The sequence below is a fragment of the Balaenoptera musculus genome, chromosome 7 (genome assembly GCF_009873245.2).
Source record: "Balaenoptera musculus isolate JJ_BM4_2016_0621 chromosome 7, mBalMus1.pri.v3, whole genome shotgun sequence".
NCBI classification, from domain to species: Eukaryota; Metazoa; Chordata; class Mammalia; order Artiodactyla; family Balaenopteridae; genus Balaenoptera; species Balaenoptera musculus.
The window spans coordinates 41076971-41095045 of record NC_045791.1 but is presented as its reverse complement, the minus strand read 5'-3'; the positions used below and the strand labels follow the sequence as shown (position 1 = coordinate 41095045).

General features: G+C 37.1%; 1 protein-coding gene across 14 annotated transcripts in view; it reads right to left on the bottom strand.

Annotated features, from left to right (window-relative positions):
* Positions 1-18075, bottom strand: part of PKP4 (plakophilin 4) — a 246075-nt gene that overhangs the window by 67607 nt on the left and 160393 nt on the right. The window contains exon 1 of one of the 14 annotated variants that reach the window (XM_036857426.1): positions 599-679. The exons of the other annotated variants lie outside the window; for them this stretch is intronic. The gene's annotated coding sequence lies outside the window, so the exon portion shown is untranslated. Of the gene's footprint in view, positions 1-598; positions 680-18075 lie in introns of those variants that run through there. 14 annotated transcript variants of the gene reach the window in all.

The window sequence follows — 18075 nt, the reverse complement described above, 5'->3', positions numbered from 1 at the left end:
CATTAGGAGATATTATTTAAATAAGAAAAGAAAAAGAGACACGCTAAAAATCTGTACTTCAGCAATTTTGTCTCTTTATCCAATGGAACATTTTCTCACAAACCAGGTGACAAGCAATTGTGCTCATTTACACTCTTTTCTAAGAGAAGCTATTTAAAATAATCTTGACGGGATCAAGATGGCAGAGTAGGAGGATACTGAGCTCACTTCCTCCTATGGATACACAAAACTGCAACTACGGATAGAACAACCATGTCTGAGAATGACCTGAAGACTAGCAGAACAGATTTTCTACAACTGAGGATATAAAGAAAAGTCCACATTGAGATGGGTAGGAGGGGAAGATACACGGTCTAGTCAGAACGCACACACTTAGTGCAGCAACCCACAAATGGGAGAGATATTACAACCGTGGAGGACCCCTGAGGAGTGAGGGACACAAGTCCCACGTCATGCTCCCCAGGCCAGGGGACCTGCACAAGGAAGACAAGCCCCCATAACGTCTGTCTTTGAAAACCAGCAAGGCTTAAGTTTGGAAGAGCCAGAGGGCTGTGGGAAACCAAGACTCTGCCCATAAAGAGCTCACACACAAACTCACCTGTTCCAGGTACTAGGGCAGAAGCAACAGCTTGAAAAGCATCGAGGTCATATGAGAAGGAGATTCACTGACTAATTTGGAGGTATGTGCCGCACGGCAGGTATCTGGTGGAACTTTCTCTGGGAATGGAAACACTGTCCGATGCCATTTTTTTTCTTTTCACTTTCCTTCCCCCTGGCTGACCTGTTGCTGGCAGCCACCATTTCTGTTTCTCTTTTTTCAACCTAACTAACACTGTGCACCTTCCCCAGGTGTTCCTGAGGACCAGCCCTGCCCAACCCACCTGCCCCAGTGGGCCCCTTTAAAGTGGTTCTCACTCTGCCCCAGCCACTGGGTAGCCCCAGCCAGCACTGGCACCCCTCCAAAGTGGCTCCCACTCCAGGGAGCTAGCTCAGCATAACAGCATGTCTGCAGCAGTTCTGGCTGGCCTTGCAGCCAGTTGAGCTGGGGACCAGCCCCACACATCAGTGTGCCTGCAGCAGTTGAGGAAAAACCTATCAGCTGGCTGGACCAAGAGGTGAGCCCAGCCTACCAGAGTGCCTGTAGCAATAGTGGTCTAACCACAACAAGAGGGCACACACAGGGGTAGCCCTGGATATCCTGGCTCTTGTGACCAGGAGGAATTGTGATACTGGACCTCAGAGGGGACTTTCTATATAAGACCACCTTTTCAGGACCAGGAGACATAGATGGTATGCCTAATGCATAGAAACAAACACAGAGAGTTAGACAAAATGAGGAGACAAAGGAATAGCTTCCAAATGAAAAAAACAAGACAAAAACTCAGAAAAAGAACTACACAAAATGGAGATGAACAATTTACCAGGTAGAGTTCAAAATAATGGTCATAAAGATGCTCACCAAACTAGGATGAACTCAGGGAGAACTTCAAAAAAGAGAGAGAAAATATAAAAAAGAACTAATCAGAATTGAAGAATAAAATAATTGAAGTAAAAAACACACTAGAGGAAATCAACAGCAGATTAGAGGATGCAGAAGAACATATCAATGATATGGAAGACAGGATGGTGAAAATCACTGAATAAGAAAAGCAAAAAGGAAAAAGAATTTAAAAAATGAGGATAGTTTAAGGGACTACTGCAACAACATCAACTATCCAACATTCACATTACAGGGTCTGTAGAAGGAGAAGAGAGAGAGAAAAGGACAGAAAATCCATCTGAAGAAATAATGGCTGAAACTTCCCTAACCTGGGGAAGAAAACAGATATCCAGGTGCAGGAAGCACAAAGTCCCAAATAAGATGAACTCAAAGAGATCCACAACAAGACATAATTAAATGGCAACTGTTAAAGATAAAGAGAGAAAAACAAAAAGTCACATACAAGGGTTAATATGCCATAAGGCAATTGGCTGATTTTTCAGCAGAAACTTTACAGGCCATAAAGGAGTGGCATGATATAGTCAAAGTAATGAAAGGGAAAACTTACGACCAAGAATACCCTACCCAGCAAGATTATCATTCAGAATTGTGAGATAAAGAGTTTTCCAAACAAGTAAAAGCTAAAGAAGGTCATCATCACTAAACTGGTCTTAAAAAAATGTTAAAAGGACTTTTTTAAATGGAAAAGAAAAGGCTATAACTAGAAACAAACAAACAAATGAACAAAATGATGAAAGAAAAAAATAGCACTGGTAAAGGGAAACATATAGTAAAAGTAGTGGACCAACCACGTAAAAAGTCAGTATGAAGGTTAAAGGACAAAAGTAGTAAAATCATCTATATCTAAAATAATGAGTTAAGTGATACACAAAATAAAAATATGACCTCAAAAACATAAAATGTTTAAGGAAGGGAGTAAAAAAAGTAGTGCTTTTAGAAAGTGCACAAACTTAAGTGACCATCAGCTTAAAATAGACTGCTATATTCATAGGCTGTTACATATAAAACTCATGGGAACCACAAACCAAAAACCTGTAACAGATACACAAAAAATAAAGAGAAAGAAATATAAACATTACACTAAAGAAAGCCATCAAATCACAAGGGAAGAGAACAAGAGAAGAAGGAAGGGACAGAGAAGAACTACAAAAACAGCCAGAAAACAATTAACAAAATGGCCATAAGTATGTACCTGCCAATAATTACTTTTAATGGAAATGGACAACATGTTCCAATCAAAAGACATAGGGTGGCAGAATGGATTAAAAAACAAGACCCATATATATGCTGCCTACAAGAGACTCACTTCAGATCCAAACACACAAGTGAAGGGATGGAAAAAGATGTTCCATGCAAACAGAAATTAAAAGAAAGCTGGGGTAGCAATACTTCTATCAGGCAAAATAAAATTTAAAATACAGACTGTAACAAGAGACAAAGAAGGGCATTACATAATGATAAAGGGATCAATCCAACAAAAGGACATAACTTGTAAACAGCTATGCACCCAACACAGGAGCACCTAAATAGATAAAGGGAAACACTGACAGCAATATGATAATAGGGTCTTTAACACCCCACTTACGTCAATGGACAGATCAACCAGACAGTCAATAAGGGAACACTGACTTTAAACAACACATTAGACCAGACAGACTTAATGTGTGTATATATATATATATACACACACACACACACACACACACACACACACACACACACACACAGAGAAAACTCCACCACCCCAAAATAGCAGAATGCATATTCTTTTCTAAGGCACATGGAACATTCTCCAGGATGGATCACATGTTAGGCCACAAAACAAGTCTCGATAAATTTATGAAGACTGAAATCGCATCAAGCATCTTTTCTGACCATAATAGTATGAAACTAGAAATCAGTAACAAGAAGAAAACTGACAAAACCACAAACACCTGAAGGCTAAACAACATGCAACTAAACAACCAATGGGTCAATGAAGGAATCAAAGAAGAAATAAAAAAATACTTTGAGACAAACAAAGTGGAAACACAATATTTCAAAATCTATGGGACTAGGCAAAATCAGTTTTAAGAGGGAAGTTTATAGTGATACAGGACTACCTCAGGAAACAAGAAAATTCTGAAATAAATAATCTAACCTTGCACCTAAAGGAAGTGGAAAAAGAACAAAGCCCAAAGCTAGCAGAAGGAAGGAAGTAATAAAGATTGGAGCAGAAATAACTAAAATAGAGACTAAAAAAACAATAGAAAAGATCAATGAAACTAAAAGCTGGTTCTCTGAAAAGATAAACAAAATTGATAAACCTTTGGCTACACTCATCAAGAAAAACAGAGAGGGGACTCAAATAAATAAAATCAAAAATGAAACAGGAGAAGTTACAACTGACACCACAGAGGACTTTAAGAGATTACTCCAAACAATTATACGCCAACAAATCAGCCAACCTAGAAGAAATGGATAAATTCCTAGAAACACAAAATCTTTCAAGAATGAATCAGGAAGAAACAGAAAATCTGAGCAGACTGATTGCTAGTAATGAAATTAAATCAGTAATCAAAAAACTCCCAACAGACAAAAGCCCAGGCCCAGACTGGCTTCACAGGTGAATTCTACCAAACAAACAAACAAAAAGAAAAGTTAAGATCTATCCTTCTCAAACTAATCCAAAAAACCCCATGCTTATATGGTCAATTAATTTACTACAAAGAAGTCAAGAATATGCAATGGGGAAAGGCAGTCACTTCAATAAATGGTGTTAGGAAAACTGGACAACTACATGCAAAAGAATGAAACTGGGTCACTTTTTTTTTTTTTTTTTTACAACACATACAAAAATAAAATCAAAATGGATTAACGACTCAAATGTAAGATCTGAAACCATAAAACCCTAGAACAAGACATAGGCAGTACACTCTTTGACAACAGTCTTAGCAATATTTTTTTGGATCTGTCTCCCCAGGCAAGGACAACAAAAGCAAAAATAAACAAACGAGACTACCTCAAACTAAACAGCTTTCGTACACCAACAAAACGAAAAGGCACCCCACTGACTGGGAGAAGATATTTGCAAATGATATATAGGTTAAGGGGTTAATATTCAAAATCATAAAGAACTCATACAAATTAACATCAAAAAAACCAAAAAACAACAAATAATTCAATTAAAAAATGGGCAGAGGACTTGAATAGACATTTTTTTTTAACATCTTTATTGGAGTATAATTGCTTTACAATGGTGTGTTAGTTTCTGCTTTATAACAAAGTGAATCAGTTACACATATACATATGTCCCTATATCTCTTCCCTCTTGCGTCTCCCTCCCTCCCACTTGAATAGACATTTTTATAAGGAAGACATACAGATGATCAACAGACACATGAAAAGATGCTCAACATCACTAATCATACGGAAATATAAATCAAAACCACAATGCGCTATCACCTCACACCTGTCAGAATGGTTATTATCAAAAAGACAAAAATCAAGTGCTGGTGATGATGTGGAGAAAAGAAAACCCTTGGGTACTGTTAGTGGGATTGTAAATTGGTGCAGCCATGATGGAAAAGAGTATGGAGGCTCCTCAAAATATTAAAAATAGAACTACCATATGATCCAGCAATTTCACTTCTGGATATTTACCTGAAGATAATAGAAGCAATAATTTGAGAAGATATATGCACTCATATGTTCACCGCACCATCACTTACAATAGCCAAATACGGAAGCAGCCTAAGTGTCCATCAATGGATGAATGGCTAAAGATGTGGTATTCCCTTGTGTGAATATTACTCAGCCATAAAAAAGAATGAAATTTTGCCATTTGCCACAACATGGACAGACCTAGAGGGTATCGTGCTAAGTGAAGTAAGTCAGACAATGACAAATACCATATGATTTCATTTATATGTGGACGCTAAAAACCAAAACAGAAACAGACTCATAGACACAGGGAAAGAAATTAGCTGTCAAGGGATGGGTGTGGGGGGATGGTTGGCAAAAATGGTGAAGGGGCTTAAGAGGTACAGACTTCCAGTTATAAAATAAATAAGTCATGGGGACATAATGTACAGAACAGATGAACCTAGGGGCAGGGCAGGAATACAGACGCAGACGTGGAGGATGACCTTGAGGACACGGGGCGGGGGAGGGGGATGCTGGGGCGAAGTGAGAGAGTGGCATGGACATATATACACTACCAAATGTAAAATAGGTAGCTAGTGGGAAGCAGCCACATGGCACAGGGAGATCAGCTCGGTGCTTTGTGACCACCTAGAGGGGTGGGATAGGGAGGGTGGGAGGGAGGCTCAAGAGGGAGGGGATATGAGGACATGTGTATGCATATGGCTGATTCACTTTGTTATACAGCAGAAACTAACACAGTATTGTGAAGCAATTATACTCCAATAAAGATGTATTAAAAAGAAAAAGAGAATAAAATCAACAATATCCCAATAACTCTGTACAGTGACAGATGGTTACCAGACTTATTATGATCAATTTTTAATGTATATAAATGTCAAATCACAATGTCATACACCCAAAACTAATATAATATTGTATATCAACTATGCTTTAATAAAATAAATAAATAAATAAATAATCTTACATAGATCAAGTACAAATTGTAAGATACATTATTCCATACTGGTCACCCTAACAGTAAAACTTAACAGAATTAGAATCTCAAAAAATGCAAACACAAACAAAATCAACAAAATTACCCACAAGTAATATGATCATCTACCCTCTAAATGTTAGTATCTGTTTCTTATATTTTTATTTTTTATTTATTTACTTTTTGGCTGCACCGTGTGGCATGCAGGATCTCAGCTCCCTGAACCCGTGCCCCTGCAGTGGAAGCACAGAGTCTTAACCACTGGACCATCAGGGAAGCCTATGTTTCTTATAGTTTTAAATGCAATGCCTCAGAAAACAGAATATAGAAAAGGACACAGAGATGTTAACTAGAACACTAAAATATTAAATCCCCATGTACCCAAAATCTAATTTGAAGATCTAAATAACTGGGTTTAGAGTACAGGGTACCTATTTTGTGCTTTATATTTCAGTAAATATAAAAGTTACAGTTTTACAAAGTTGGTTAAAGAGGTTTATTTAATATGAACTGTAAAACAACCAAATTCTATACTATGAATAAGGTCTTCAGTCATTTTTCTACTTCTATAGTAGAGTCCAATGATAATGTATACCTGCAAAGACAAAAAGATACCGAAATCTCTTCTGAATCACTAAAAGGAAATTAAATTGTTTTCAAGATAGTTTTTGCTATTATTCACTGTTTCTTTGAAAACCTGTAATTCATAAATTGTATACACCCACATAAATGTATGTACATACAGCTACTATACCTCAGATATACAAACAGGTCATTTCCTAATTACTGAATAAAGTATACCTTATTGTAGTATGGTGTATCACAATTACTAATTATGCATTATTTATGCAATCTTTCAAATAAATGTCTTTTAAAAATGTCTGCTTTGTGGAATGGAAGCAGATACTAGTCAAATTTACCAGAGAAACCCACAGAGACTTACAGGATGGAGTTCATCATTTCATGATCAATGCTGTAAACTACAATTAAACAGTTGGCATGCTGTTTAGCACAATCAGAACATGAAATTGAGAGATTTTTATGAGTAAAAATGGCAAACAGAATATGAATGCTACTTCTTTAATCTGTGTACTGAAGAACATGTGTTATCTTTTTGAAAAAATCACAAACATGTTTTCTGGGACACCAGAAATATACTATGGGAGATTTTCAAACATCAAATTAGCATCTTCCAAGAAAATGAATGTCTACAAATATAGAACTTGAATAAGCTTCAAGGTGGAATGAAATAATCTCCATCTGTGATTAAGACTGGGAGATTTGTGGAAGCATGGTCCTTCTTGCCTGCTACATTTCGTCTGAGTGCCTAAATATTACCCAAAAAAGGGCAATTAATTAGAAAAAGTAGAAGGCTGCAGCTAAGAAAAATATTAGCATGTATGGGACAATAATGTTGTAGGGCTATGAAAATCTGTTACATTACCCATCCCATTAAGCTCGCAGTAAAAGATGAAATACAAAGTGAATTATTTTATCTTTTCTGTGATGTACCTCCCAAATACATACCAAGTATGCATAAAAATATGCTCAGTAAAAGGTCTAAGCCTTCTTTAAATAACTTGAAATACTTAAAATGCCTCTGCTTTGTTAATCTATGTGTCTGTTTATGTTATATGAAATGACAGAGGTCTACACTGTGTGTAAAATCACCACTGAAACAGGAACCTAGGGATCAGTAAGGAGATTTTTAGTATGTATAACCCTGTAACTAGTCTTTCACAAACCAGCAGGCTGCAACCTTATGCTAGATTCTCCCTGTCCTGAGTGGCTACAGCGTTCAGGGGTTTGCCCTTACATAAAAGGTAGTGTAGTGTGGGTTTTGGCAGGCATCCTGGGATGGTAATAGCACACAATGTTAAGGCAGATGATACTTTCTTTGACAGTTAAGGGAATTGGGTATGTCACATTTCTTCCAACTCTGGCCTATGAGTTGAGGTCAGGCTATCACACTCAGGTGCAACACTGTGAAAAATATGAGTAGAGAATTTAGTCTTATGGGGACTCAACTTCCTGTTTGGCCCTGGGACTCTCACTTCCCGTAGCACCGTAGGCTCAGGAGGGAGTCTACTTTCCACAGAGCTGCTGCAGAAATATTCCAGTGCCTTCAATGGCTAAGAAGTAAAGCTCTCAGCCAAATTCTGGAAGGGGACCTGGAAAATGGTCCCCAAGACTTGTCCTCTTCAGTAGCTTCTCTGATGCACAAGACTCATTTCTACAGCAGGTAACCTTATTATTGGAGGCAATGAGAACATTGGGAAATCCTGTTTCAGAGTGAAAATGTAAATAGGGTGATGGAAGCATGAGGCATAAGAACATTCTTTAATCCACATAAGACAGAGATGGATATTGACTGATATCTTAAGAATACTACAGAGACTTGGAGTTTGTTGACCCAACTACAAACTACTACATACATATGATATTCTTTCAAAGTTGGGTTTTAATGGAAGTAAAGACTTAGAAGAACGAGCAGAAGACCATGTTTCTTGAAGCTATTTCTAGTCTGGTTCTCTTGATATATCTAGATTTTTGGGTCTTATGCATGCTTATACTATCTCTTAAATATTAATAAGACAATGGCCCTAAAATTTTTACTCATACGGAAAACACTGTGTGAAAAGCCTTGGAAAATAGAAACCATTATTAATGAAGTACCTTCCAGTTCACTTTAAACCTTGCTCTAAACATCAACTAGTCTGCCTTAAAATCCACTGTAGAAGCTCATCTACCCAAATTGAATCTCATAGTTTAAGCAAACTTTGTATCTGTATAAACTGGTATAAAGTACTTTATTTGATTTCTACAATGACAAATCTGAAAAATAGTTTAGGTTTGTATGCCACCAGAGAGCTCTCCTGTTCAAGAACATTTTAAAATTCCTGAATTCTCTTCAGGGATTCAAAACGATTAAAACTAATTTTTAGGGGAAAAAATAGGAATTTCCACAAGTAGTCATATTAAGATGAGTGTTTATTAAGTATTTTTAGTCTGGGTACTAATTAAAATACAGTTATTAAACCTACCATAAAAAATTCATACTCTACTATACTTATAAAAGGAAAACTATAAAAACAAGAAGTTTAGAAATATAAAGATGAAAAGAAATGGATCACATCTGCAAAGTGTCTGAGTTTAACAGGCGGTGTTCATAAAAGGCCAGAGGGCTCTCACTTCCTAACGAGTAAAGCTGAACAAAGAATAAGGGACTTGCTGTGATGTAAAAAGTGTAGTCTATGGAAAGTAAGTGCTCAAAAACCAGTCAAATATTTTTCCAAAGACAAATTTTGTTCCTTTTGGGGAAAAGATGTTACCAAATATATAAATGAAAATATTTGATAGTGGGAGATACATTTCTTCTGTTTAAAAAAAAAAACCAAAAAAAACCTTCTCTAAAGAATTCCATACATATTCACCATTAAAAGAAATGAATGGGTCTTGTGAAACCAGGTTTTTCTGTACTTTTCTACTGGATTATCTATTTTGGTAAAGATTATCAAGATAAAGCTAAATGCAGGCTAACTTTGGCATAAAAATGAAATGTGGAGTTATAGATGGTAGCCTTTTTAATGTTTCCCAAAGTAACAACTGTAAACTAAGGAAGTGGGGCTCTGTGTTGAGGAGGTGGTAATGGAAAAAAAGGAGATTTCGGACTTTACAATTTCTATTTTATTTTAGCTAGTTAATAGATTATTTCTTCACATATCACTAAAAGAATGAGAAAATTTAAATATTTACTTGACATGTTTGAATTAAACATAAAATGTTAAAGGCTAAAGCTGGATATTTGATTTTTACATGAAGTACTAACAATATTTAAGCTTCTGGGGGATGTGTTCATACGTCATGAATAACTGGCTCAGGACATAAAGATACATGTTGGCTAAAGCAAAATGCGAATATTCTTATTTGGTGGCACAAACAGAGTGATAAATGTGGAGTTCCAAGCTGATGCCCAGCACGCTACAGGTGATTTTGCTTAATAAGAATTTTAATAAAATCCCACGTATGTGGAAACTCAAATTAAGTACCACCCACTGGCTGGGGAGCACATGTCACTGTCTCATAGTTGGTTTCATTTCTGTTAGGACCAGCCTTCAGAGTATGGGCAACAGCTTACTGGCTTTAACACGTCTCTCTGATGTACGATTTAAATCCCACTACTGTGAACCCTTTATTTAAAGAATTTGCATTTAAATTTTTTTAAATTAAATTTTTCAAACATATATAAAAACAGACAAAAGTATAATTAACAACCCCCCAGAATTCATAATTACAACATTATACCACACTTTTACGATCCATTTATCTTTTTCCTTTCTTCTGTTAGAGAATTTTAAAACAGACCTCTCATATCAGATGATCAGAACTCTAAATACATACTTCCATTTATAGCTCTATAAAATAAGGACTTCACAAAACTACAATTATTCCATAATGCCGTATAATGAGTTCATATTCAGAACTTTCCTGATGTCTCAGAAATGTCTTTCTTCAGTGGCTTGTACTAGTCAGGCTGAAATAAGGTTCACTGATTGCGTTTGTGATTGTTACTTAAATTCTTTCCATCTAGAAAGGATTTCCCATTCCTTCATTTTCACTTTCTTGGCTCACTGCTGGAACCATAGCAATAAACTCATAGGATGCACCACATTCTAAATTTGTTTGATGGATTTCTCACGGTGGCATTTACACATCCTCAAACCTCAAATTTTCTTGTAAGCAGAAATTTAGAGCTAAAAGCTTTCAGGTCAAACTTTTGTGGTTAGAATACTTCATGAACAGTGCCGTGTACTTCACATGACGTCACATCAGAACTTTTACATTTGCTCAGATCAATTAGCCAATTCAAGTGGTGGCAGCCTCATCTTTGTATTTTCAAGTTCACCATCTTCCTTTCTACTAATGCAAGGATTCTCAACCTTGGTTGCACACTGCACAACTTGGTTGCCTGGCGTGGAAGTGGAGGGCGTAGAATTTAGAAACTACTGCTAACTGAGTCCCATGCCCAGAGATTCCAATTCAATCAGCCCAAGTTGTGGTATGAATATCAGGATTTTTAAAAACTCCCAAGGTGATTCCAATGTGCAGCTAGGATTGAGAATATAGAGGTTTTTGCATACACTGACAATCTTTGCTTGAATGAGTGATTTCATTAGGGGCTGTAAATTGGTGATTTTTTTCTAATTTTACTGTTCTTTCTACATTTATCAGCAGGAATTCTTTGGCATATTTTAGAAATCTTTAGATAGCCAGCAATGACTAGGGTTATTTGGTGATCCTGAAATAAAATCTGTACAGGACAAGCGGGATAAAATTTTAATTCTTCTCTTTAATTACTAGTAACTAAGTTGATTTAATTATGAGTAAGGCAGTGGTTCTCAAACTGCAGAGCGGAATCAACTGGGGAGCTTTAAAGACTTGATTTCTGGTTTGGGCCCCAGACTTTTGGATTTAATTGTGTATCGGGAGGCCTGGGAATAATATTTTAACAGCTCCACAGGCAATTTTAATGTGCAGCAAAGTTTGGGCACCTCTGGAGTGAGGTGTTGGTACCCAAATCACCTCCAATAGTGATAGTGTTTTTTGCTTGTTTTGGTAGTCGTTGTTGTATTTTTGTTGACAGAAAAATGTATCTGATCATTTTGAGCCAGATACGAAAAGAGAAGAAACCAAAGCTGATAGGTATCATGACAAATTTATTAAATTCCAAGATCAGGCTTATCTCCAATTTCCATAAGAATGAATCAAATAATAGAATGGTCAGTGGTATGCTGAAGTCTCCATGCAATGTTCTGATTTAATGAATATTTAATAATTATTTCTGTAAATGATTTTACTCTATTTAATCTGTAGATAGAGTTTATGATACAGGGAAATTTGAAGCAATTTTTTTAAAAAGCCTAATAACTTATTAAAATTTTAAATACTCATGAGGATTTACACTTCGTATGTTACTACCCTCTGGTAGCATGGGAAGCATGATAGGCATGACACTTGGTATAGGTAGGAATATATGTTTGTGGGGACCTATTTGGACCCTGAGAGCTGGCATGAAGATTATTCTAAACTAAAGATATGTGAGATTCAACAGATGCAGAAAGAAGCCTTTTTGGAGCTTCCCTTACTTCACTAAAAGCAGAAAAGTCCTGGGAGTGAGGTTGCCATGGATCCCTTCTGGGGGAGTTTTATGGAAAAAAAAAAAAAATCGGAGCGACCACTTGCACCTGTGTAAACAAACATCATCACAAACTGTCTTATCTCCTGTTTGTTACCCTAGAAATCCACTTGTTCTTCCCATAGAAGCCTCTTCTGCCTGCTTCCTCTCCCCTAAGTTAGGTATATAAACCCCCAACCCTAGTCATTTAGGGAGCTACTTCTTTTTTTTTTAATTTTTAAATTTTAAAACTTTTAAAATATTTATTTATTTATTTGGCTGCACTGGGTCTTAGTTGCAGCATGCTGATCTTCGTTGAGACACGTGGGATCTTTCGTTGCGGCGTGTGGGCTCTTCATTGCTGCGTGCGGGCTTCTCTCTAGTTGTGGCATGAAGATTTCCTCACTCTAGTTGTGGCACGGGTTCCAGAGCATGTGGGCTCTGTAGTTTGCGGCACGCAGGCTCCTAGTTGAGGTGTGCGAGCTCAGTAGTTGTGGCACGTGGGCTTAGTTGCCCCACAGCATGTGTGATCTTAGTTCCCTGACCAGGGATTCAACTGGTGTCCCTTGCATTGGAAGGCGGATTCTTCACCACTGGACCACCAGGGAAGTCCCTAGGGAGCTATTTCTTTTGTGAGCTCTCATATGCATATGATTACTTAGGGTTTTTGAAAAATTATTATTAATCTGTCTATTGTCAGTTAAATTCACAGGCCCCAGTTACTTAACCTAAGAGGGTAGAGGAAAAATCTCCTCCCCTGCCACATACTGTTAAGCATTTTCGGTGGGCAATTTGACACTATTTGCCAAAATAAAAATGTATACACCCTTGCCCAGGCAGTTCCCCTTAAAAATGTAATCAACAGAGACACTCAGATGTGCAGTGAAAGATTTTACCACTGCTTGTCAAAGTGCAAAATTGGAAAAAACAAAATGTTCACTAATAATGGACTGGTTACATAAATTTTCTAAACAATAGATAGCTATTAAAAAGGAGGCAGATCTTTATAAATTGACACAGAAACACATGCATAGTTTTACTATGTTGTTAAGGAAAAAAAACTTAAGTCATAGAACAATGTATAACATATCCTCATTGTATTAAAAACAAAACAAATGCAAATGTGTGGATATTTACTTACACACACACACACACACACACAGAAAATCTGAGGGGTGTGTGTGTGTGTGTGTGTGTGTGTGTGTAGGTATGTGGAGAAATGGCCATGGTATGGGTAGACGTGGCAATGAAGGAAATTTTTACCTTTTACTCCAAATTCTTCTAGACAATTTATTTTAAATAAGAAGCGTGCCAAAATAAACAAACAAATAAACAAAAAACACACACACCAAAAAGCATGCCTTACTTTTGTAACAAAACATGAAAAAGTGGTGATTAGGAAGCTACAGCACTGCAATTGTGGTAAGAAGACTATAATGACTGTGTTACTAAAAAAGGCCTGAAAAAATAAGGGAGGAAAAACTTGGGACTCCAAGGCCAATATTAACAGAAATTCATATTCCTCTTGGTATTTGGAAGAGAAGCAGAAATAAAATTTTGTCATTTATACAATTTATAGTCCTAATAAATCATAACATTCAAAATCTGCAGTAAAATAATGGTCCTTTATACATGATTGCTAATTTAATATTCTATTTATGAATATGTATGATATAACTTCCTACTGTGGGGACAGACGGCACACCAGCTCTGGAGGGTGCTCCTTGTCCTAATCTGCAGGGAAGAGGAGGGGAGGGCTAGATTCTCAGGCTGATGCCGCTCCCCTCCCCTCATTTTACACACAAGTACCCAAACTGGCAACTGCCTAGACTCTAGTAATTCTTCCCCTGAAACAGAAAAACCGTGAAATTGTGATCTGTGACAAAATTCACAAATTCGTAATATTCACAACTTTACAGGATGTGGCTGGAGGATTTAAGTAACAACCACGATCACTTTGACAAAAGGACCCAATTTCTGGCTTCAACAGCTTCTTTCTGGTAGGTAGGGAACGTGGTGTTTGGTTATTTTTATGACTGAATTGGTGTGCTTTTTCAAGAGGTAAGTCCAAGGTTTTTTTCTTTAAAAGACATCCTCCATAATATAATATTTTCCATCATGAAGAAGTATAATTACTTGTGCATAAATTTGCATTCTCACTGTCTTCAGGTCTTTACCTATTATTCTAACATATATTTTCTGTGATTCTGGAGCTTATTTTTCTATTTTATTATATGGATTCTTAAAAGCTACCTCAAATTTCGGTGGAACGTAAGAGACTGTACAAATACATACATCGGTAAGAGATATGAAGACATGAATAGTGGAAAAATGGCACACTAACAAAAGAGGAAACAGGAACCCTAAGACAACATTCCCTCTTTCCTCTTTTTCAGCAGAGTATACATAAAGACACCCACAAAATCCAAGGTCATAAGAAATGCAAGGCTAAGGAAAAAACAAAGCCACAGCAGAAAATAATAAACTCCTCTTCATAAAAGACAAGAGGAGGTCCATTTATGTTTTTAGAGAGCAGACATGTAATGCTGGTAAGCTAGAAAATACAGAATAATGAAGAGAGATGGCAACAGAAAGGCAAGAAAACAATAAAGCATACGTGCTTAAAACAACTTTATTATGTCCAGGGGAGCTTCTCCTTAAGATTCCTTCCCAATCAGTCTAGGAAAATAAAAATGTTTTGTAGAATGGATGATTCTTCCCCACACTTGGGGCGGTTATCTCTTTGAGTGTCCAAGGCCTTGGCTTTCTGCTTTGCAACAGCCTGCGATCCTTGGTACAAGTTAAAAATCAAAAATCAACCAACCAACCAATCAACCAACCAGAAAACACAAGTAAGCTGATTCTCCTGAATTGAATCATAAATGGAAATCTTTTCTGCCTAGGGCATCTTGAGCTTATCCTTAGAAAATGACTCTCCAGTAAGTTAGCTATTTAAAAACAAATTCAGCAGTTGGTCTCAATTTCTGGAATTTCAATGGAATATTACTGAAAACTCCTGAGCAGGCAGGGATCTCTCCCAGGTAGTGATCAAACTATTGCCTTGCTAACAATTCACCTTATGGCTGAAAAGATTTTCAAGCCAAATTTGTAATAAACCACACAAACACACACACACACACACACACACACACACACACAAGGTAGAGAAATTGTCTTCAAGTAAATCTTCAAAATATTAAAGAAAAATGAGGAACAATAACAGACCTTCAATCCTAAATCCTTTCAAATAATCCTTTCTTATTTAGGAAACCAAGATAATTGAATAAAGATGTTTCTTTTGTCAAGACCTAGCCAAAGACAAAATAGACCAAAGACGTTTTAAGTATTTTTTTATATTTAAGCCACCCCTACCTCATTCTGGGTGGGACTGCCGAATTCTAAAAACAAGATTATTTTCATATTACATTCAGTGTCTCTGCGTGCAAACTGGTAAAGAGAAGGTAACAGTTAAACTTTACAGGAAAAGTAGCAGCAAAACTGTCATTTCATCCCGTTTACTTACAATCAAACTGCTAAAGGGCATCTCTAACTGCTCAGAAAAAGGAATATGAAACAAATCAGATTTTTCTCTTTTATTCATACAATTAAATTTCAATTTTCTACCCTTATCATTAGAGCTTATTGCCATGGTTACAATTTAAATACCTTAAGTATGGCTGAAAAGTAGGCAAATTTAAGAAAACACACAAGAAACATTAATGTAATTAAAATAATAGAGAGTAGAATAAATATCAGTTGTGTTGGCTGTGTTTGAAAGTTAATATATTTCCCCCTCCCTGCAAAAGGAAAAAGGGTAAGTAAAACTCCCAGGTTGGAATATGAGTTTGGGCAGCAGTATACTCTGACCAAAGTAAGGGATGAAGTATAGTTATCGGTTGTGAATTATGAATGCTGCTGTGGTGAGGACAGATGAATTACTAGAGTTGTACTTCCCTAACACTAAAGTATCTGGGGAGCTATCTGGCATATATTAAAAAAATATATGAATATATAATATTTATATATTAAATGAAATATATATAATATTTTATTTATAATATTTTATCGATCTATCTATATTTTATGCATTAGTAAATCATGAAGATGGTGGTCAAATGACTGAAGCTGAGTAAATGCACTGGAGGGGAGGAGAGGTAGAAAGGATGCCAAGGGCCCAGATGTTCCCTCTCCATCGTGCGTCTTCACAAGCGCATTCTCTCCATATGTAAATCAATGCAATTACACGCTGTGCCTGCCTGGCTTTTGGCAGTTAAAAAATCCACAACTGCCCCCTCCAGCTCAGTTCAGTCAGGATGTTTCTCCAGCTCTACTTCAGGCAGCACTGCTGGCATGGCTGTATCTCCTTCATGGTTCCAGCTAATGCTGGAAAACTCCCCGGGCTCCACCTCCCACCACTGCTCCAGTTTGGTGGCAAAGCCACCCAGCCCCTTGTCCCTGCAGTCTTAGACATGGCAGCAGCTTCCAGGAATGACCACTCCTTTGGGTGGTTGGGCCCTGACTGACACAGCTATTCTCCTTGGGCTACAAAGAACTCTCACCTACCAAACACTAGCCCTCCAAGAGAAAAGGGCAACAGCGGGATATCGAAACATTTTGTAGACAGAGATATAAACGATGACACTCATGAGGGAGTATGAGAGGACTGGCCTCATATACCTAAAGGGAGGGAGAATGAATGCAATCTTTTAAGGAAGGTAACTGGTAATACATTTAAAGAGCCTTAAAAATGTTCATATAGTTTGAATAGTTTTCTTCCTAAAAATCTAGCCTAAGGTAAATCAAAGCTGCAGATATAATTTTATACATAGGGATGTTTATCATAATGTTATTTATTACGATGAAAAGTTAGAAACAACCTAAATGTCCAAAAATAGAGCTATGGGTAAACATGGTATACACTTGTAGTTTTCCTTCACAGAATCCACCCCCGTTGTCCCCAATTTTAAGTGTATAGAGTTATATATCTCCACTAGACCTGAAACACTTAAGAGGGCAAGGATATTTGTTTTAAACATTGACAACTATGTGCTAGCCAACTAGACTCTCAAGAAATATTTTCGGAATAAATTAATGATGCAGTATTAAACATGAACTTACAGGAGAATTTTACATCAAATGGTACGTGCTTGCCATAGCCAAGTAGCAAATGCACTGTGTATTTTTCTTTAAACCGAATTTTTCAACTCTCTTTTTAACAGTTCATAGCACTGCTATTTCTCCTGAGGAATGTTTAAATCAGGTGACTTTTTGCTCAGACGATTTCCAGTGGCTCCCAATGACGTGCAGGAAGTTCAAAGTCCCTGGTATTTACAGATCTCTATAATTTGGCCCAGTGTGGCTGTCTAGCCTTTGCACATCTTATCATCTCTCAAACTAGTTTTAAATGTTCCCACGAGACATTTCTGTCGTCTCTTCTGCTGCCCAATGACAGTGCTCTCTCCACAGCCGGGCTGCTGGTCAAGCCCCAGGCTCCAGGCTCATCCTCTCTGCAAAGCTATCTCAAAAGTGGGCTGTCCATTTCATGACAATGTTTCCCACATAATACTTACTTGGTAGTTAACCACGTCTTATTTCATGCCATGTCTTTCCTTGTATTAAACTGCTTCTTGTTAAGTAGCCTTTCACATGTCTCTTCCTAATCTATGGTTTGAGTAAAATACTACATTTCTTGGGAATAGCTTCTTTATAAAACGGCAAATTGCCTTGTATCCACTATAAATAACACCAGAATCCTGGTGCCAGGTTCAGGTAAACTCAGAT